Source organism: Glandiceps talaboti, chromosome 16 (assembly GCF_964340395.1).
Source record: "Glandiceps talaboti chromosome 16, keGlaTala1.1, whole genome shotgun sequence".
Classification (NCBI taxonomy): Eukaryota; Metazoa; Hemichordata; class Enteropneusta; family Spengelidae; genus Glandiceps; species Glandiceps talaboti.
In genome coordinates, this window is record NC_135564.1 from 18,019,431 (window position 1) to 18,025,142 (window position 5,712).

A 5,712-nucleotide genomic window follows, 5' to 3' on the forward strand; every position below is an offset into this window, starting at 1 on the left:
TGCCGTTCAATGTCATCATCGTCTCGAAAGTTATTAGTCAACAAGAAACCCAGATGTTTTTTCTTAGCAACAACCCCTAGTCTAACTCCCGGTATATTGAAGGAATACGACTAATCTTAGTTTGAGCTAGAGTAACACACATACAATTGGTCTTCTTGCTGTTAAATAAAATGGCACGAGTCTCACCATAGGTTCTGCATATATTAATCAGTTTCTGTGTTCCCTTGGCAGAAGGACTTATAAGACAAATATCATCTGCGTACATTAAATGATTTATGAAAATACCTCCAATATTACAACCTGTTTTCGAGTTACACAACAGAACACTTAAATAATCAACGTAAACATTAAAAAGCTTTGGGGATAATATCCCACCCTGTTTTACACCATTAGTGACTGTAAAGCCATCAGAAGTATGTGCATGTGTGTGTGTGTGTGTGTGTGTGTGTGTGTGTGTGTGTGTGTGTGTGTGTGTGTGTGTGTGTGTGTGTATATATGATTTTCGGTATTGAGGCAATATCTTAAATGTACAAACTTCAGATTTCTTATAGTTTGACATAATTATTTTCCAATTACAAATGTGAAGGGTGTGTCATGTATGATAGCTAGAGCTAAGAATTTTGCATTCCAACAATTACTGTGTTTAGGAACGAAAATCAAAAGACTTTGCCTCTATTACGGAAGGTATTCATTTTTTAAAAATCTAAAATCTTTTATTTTGTATTTTCAAAACATCTACAGCAAAGTTCATAAGAGAAGATTGTATAGACACTCAGCAGTAGCTTTCTCTCATTCCTGTTGTTTCAAAATTATGAGGCGAATTATGTTGCTATGACAACCTTCATAAACAATTACTGTTGTTATAGATACTAAAGTCAACTTCGTTGCAAAAATATCGCATTTTACCATAATTTATGCCATTACAGTGTTTTCAACCTGTCATGAAGTATAGCTGCCGAAGTATAATTTTGCAGATTTCAGAAAGCGACGTTTATACTATATTAAATATTAGTAATTCATTGTTTATGGTGCGATTGCTAAAATAACCGTAAACGTGTATACGTGTGAACCAATCAAACCGACCGATCGCATGACACGTGTGTAAATCTGGTAACATTGTATCTATTTTCAATGTTTCACTCTGGACCCACCACCATCACGACTGCACTGGAACGTCATGTCTCGCCTCAGATGTAAACACAGTTCTGCATCAGCAGTAATACTATAACCCGGTACTATTTTGCTCTTTACAGAATCTGTATGAACACAGCAAAGACCACAACCAACTGCAGGTTCCGCCATAGTCATGATAGTGTGTACATATGTAGTCTACATGGTCTATGGTTCCGCTGAGAACATTGCGCGCGCTACAGGACAATGTTCGAACTGTACGGGCGCCAATATATATAGAGTTCGAATGCTCCGAGTACGTGTGTTGTCCGTTGGTCCGTGATAGTGACATCGATCTTGTAATTTTCGAATGGTTTCCTGTCAAAATGAATTTCTCAATGAAACTGATAATTTTATTACTCGTATTGGTTCTAATTTCACAACTTAGTATGTGTAAGAAGACTCAGAAAGCGCCATCTAAGAAAAAACCTCCAAAGAAACCAGCACCACAATCAAAAGCTCCAAAGAAACCAGCACCACAATCAAAAGCTCCAAAGAAACCAGCACCACAATCAAAAGCTCCACAGAAACCAGCACCACAATCAAAAGCTCCACAGAAACCAGCACCACAATCAAAAGCTCCACAGAAACCAGCACCACAGCCAAAGCTTCTTGAGTCGCCAGGTAGGGAAACAGCTAGACTAGCTCAAGTGTCCGAGATTTTTTTTAACTATCTACATGTATTTGAATTTTTAAAAACACAAATGTGTTCTTTTGTATGAAATAGTGACCAGTGGGATGAACTCGAAGCCCATTCGCATAATAAGCCACAGGGATTCAGAAAAGATCTTTACATTTGTTTACAAATATAATGTACTTAATTAAAAAAGTATCAAAAATAAATAAATAAAAATTAAACGATGAAGAACCCCAACCACCCAAATATTTGTAAACAGATACAAGGCCTTTTCCGAATACCTACACAGAATTCCTCGAGTCGAATGCTATAGATTACAGTGTGTATGGACTCCGTGTATGGACGAGATGAAGTCATCAAACTTACGACCTCATATTTATTCATGATCAAGGTGGAGGTAAAATCATGCATAAAGTCACATGACAGATGTTTATATTATGCAAATTAATAAGTGCTCACTTGTCTGATTAGCTAGAGAAATAATCTTTGGACCCGTCTGTCTGCCTCTTTTTGTTCGCTGTATATATATTTGCTACAGTACAGGGCAGCCAATGTTCACTTCTGATTTTTGTCTTTCAGATGATAATTTGATATCTATTAAAATACCAAACAGAAAGGAATTCTGCGACAATGAAGACAGTATAAAAATATGTCACATGACCAAAAAAATTGACGACAGGGTTGATTTAGAAATAAAAGTTGCAGAACCAAACGCTGAGCAAAAGATAACATGGTATCGCAGGATCAAAGTTTACAACAGGCCAAAACTACTGGTGGTCCCTCTTCTGAAACTTGGACGTCCACCAGACAACATGTACATGTACAGTGATAAAACACATCTTGTTATCCTCAGTGTAAAAGACTATGATCTAGCAAGCAACAGTTTTAAAGTAGTCGTGACTCAAGGGAAAAAATCTGCCGAGAGAAAGTTTATGATTGATCCAGAACCTATTGGTAAGTCCTTTGACTTGCTGTGTCTTGTGCTTTTAATTTTTTATTATTTGTTATATACACACACACACACATACACAGAGACATGCAAAGACATACATACATACACAGGCACACACAGACATACACAGACATACACAGATATACACAGACATACACAGATATACACAGACAGACACGACATACAGACATACACAGGCACAGATATACACAGGCACACACAGACATACACAGGCACACACAGGCACACAGACATACACAGGCACACAGATATACACATAGACATACACAGACACATACGCAGGCACAGACATACACAGGCACACAGACATAGAGACTCACAGACACATGCACACAGACATACATAGACACACACAGACAATATTTTTCTATATATCAAACACATGTATATGATATATATGTCTATATAGTTATGTATGGAATATTTTACCAAAAGTTGTCTATTTTCATCGATGTCAAAATTTGATGGGTTAATATCTGTGTACTTATACAGGTAGTGTTTTTGTCTCTGCAGACATCTACATTAGCAATTACTGTATGCAGACCTTCTTTTTATATCGAATTAAACTTTTGCTCAGAACACAAACTTGTAAATTTTACTGGAATAAAAATTTACTTTGATACAATGGCCAGCCAGCATGGATGAATTTGTTAATAAACTTTGATGTTTTTGATTTGCATATAGACCTGGGCATCCATCCTATTGGTAGTTCAGTTGAGATTGAATTAGACGACTACATACAGTTACAAAAGTATGTCGGCCAGTTACATTGGTACCAGGAGGGTGTACCCGTGTTGCCAAGCAACGCAAAGGTTACACCAGATGGACGCAGGTTAACGATCACTGCTGTTGAAGAGGAGAACTATGGCATCGTAACATGTGTCATATACAGCTCGTCAAATTATTTTGTTGCCAAGCGAAGATTTGAAATCAGACGAGGTAAGGATAGACAGTCATTTTGATTGGTTTTTCAATTTTGTTTTGTACTCGTAGTCAATTAGAAGATTATGTCAAATACTAGAGGGGCTTATGTGGCAATTTATCATATACTGGGGGGGCTTACATGACAATTTATCATATACTTGGAGGGTTTAAATGGCAATTCATATGAAATCTGTAAAGACAGTACCTATCAAATTGCCATGGCAAAACATGTTTTTGAGAGATAGTTTTGAACAAGGAGTGGAGGTGGGTAGGATGAATATTGAAATTAAAAACATAATTCTAAAATGTTTTTAACATTTTCTCTATGTATGCCTGTTTGTCTCTCGCCATGTACCTTTCCTCATCTCTACTATGTATAACTGTCTGTCTGTCTGACTGTCTGTCTGTCTGTCTGTCTGTCTGTCTGTCTGTCTGTCTGCCTGTTTGTCTCTCTGTCCTGTCCTTCCTATGTCTGCTGCCACAGAGATTGCAATCTATCCATCGTCTCCAGTGTTTCCAAGAGAAGTATTCCGTCCCCTGGGTTCAGGCATAAGTTTTGAAGTAAGGATTGCTGGTCAATATTCGCCCCAAAATGTAAAATGGTGAGTCTTTCAGCTCCTGTTAAAGGGGAAATGTCATTCCAGGAAGTAAAGGCATTTTTAGAAAATATGGGTTCTGTTGGTGGAGGGTCTATGGTTCTGGAGAGTTATTTCATGATTTTACATCTTCTACATATACGATTTCAGAAAAACAACAAGTTGATCTTGGGCATTTATAGGGTATCTTTGCTGTATGCTATTGCATCATGGGAGATAGTAGAAATACATTAACGAATGGTTGAACAGTGAATATTCATGAGTACAAAATGCTATTATTTTCAGTGTGAAATATTAACTGAGCCATTAAAAACAAACTAAAATAAAGTCGTTTTCATTTTATTGAAATATTCCCCATCATCAAACCAAGGCATAATCTGTAAGGTACGCCGTGACGGGGCGCCCTCACACATTGGCTGGAGGAGACTGGTGAAACATCACAACGCATCTTACAGTCTAACCAAGGCACAACGCTCAACAAAAAAGGAAATTAAATTTATTTTTATAATTGCCTCAAAGGTACAAGGGTCTGCGGCTTGTTGACTTAGAGATGCCAGGTGTCAATGTCACCAACAAAGGTCGTACGTTAACTTTGAATCACATCCGAAAGATTGATTATGGCACCTACATTTGTACACTGAAAGACGAGGAAACTGACGATACTATCAGCAAAGCAGAGTTCCAGCTTTCTCAGCCAGGTCAGGATTCATGACAAGTGATCAACAAGAAGATTTTCACTTGTATGCCTTTTCTACTCGGATAAACATCAATGACCAAGACATTCAATATGTTTCTTCGTGAAACTGAAGATATAATCTATTTTTACGTGAAAATTATAGCCTTTGAAAATTATGTGTCACTCATGAACTATTTCAACTGTAGTAAAGGTGAAATTAGATTCTGTTAGAAGTCCTACTTCAGCCATTTAAAGTACTTTTGCAGATGTTAAAAAATACTGCTGGAACTGTTACTGCCTCATCAAGTATGTGTCAATTATAACAGCATGCTTTGCAAACAACAACAACAACAACAACAACAACAACAACAACAATAATAAATACTTTGATATAACAGATTTTTAAAAAAAACTTGATTTATCAGTTATTGTTATTATTTTTTTCTTAGTGTTTGATCACTATCAGGACATCACCCATTACTGGGACTGCAATGTAATGCAGCCCCTGAAAGACGAGAACGGCATTCAAATTCTAGACGTTATTACTCACCACAAAAGTAAAGGAACATGTGCAACAGTAGGAGAGGGAATTGTGGGTAGAAGTGTTCATCTAAATAGTGGACCAGATCAGTGTGAAGGTGAGTATTTACACCAATAAACAATATGATACCTGAGAGCAAATGCAGCATATGCGGTACTTTTGGAATTTTCATAAGTGTTTTCAGCCTTACTTTCA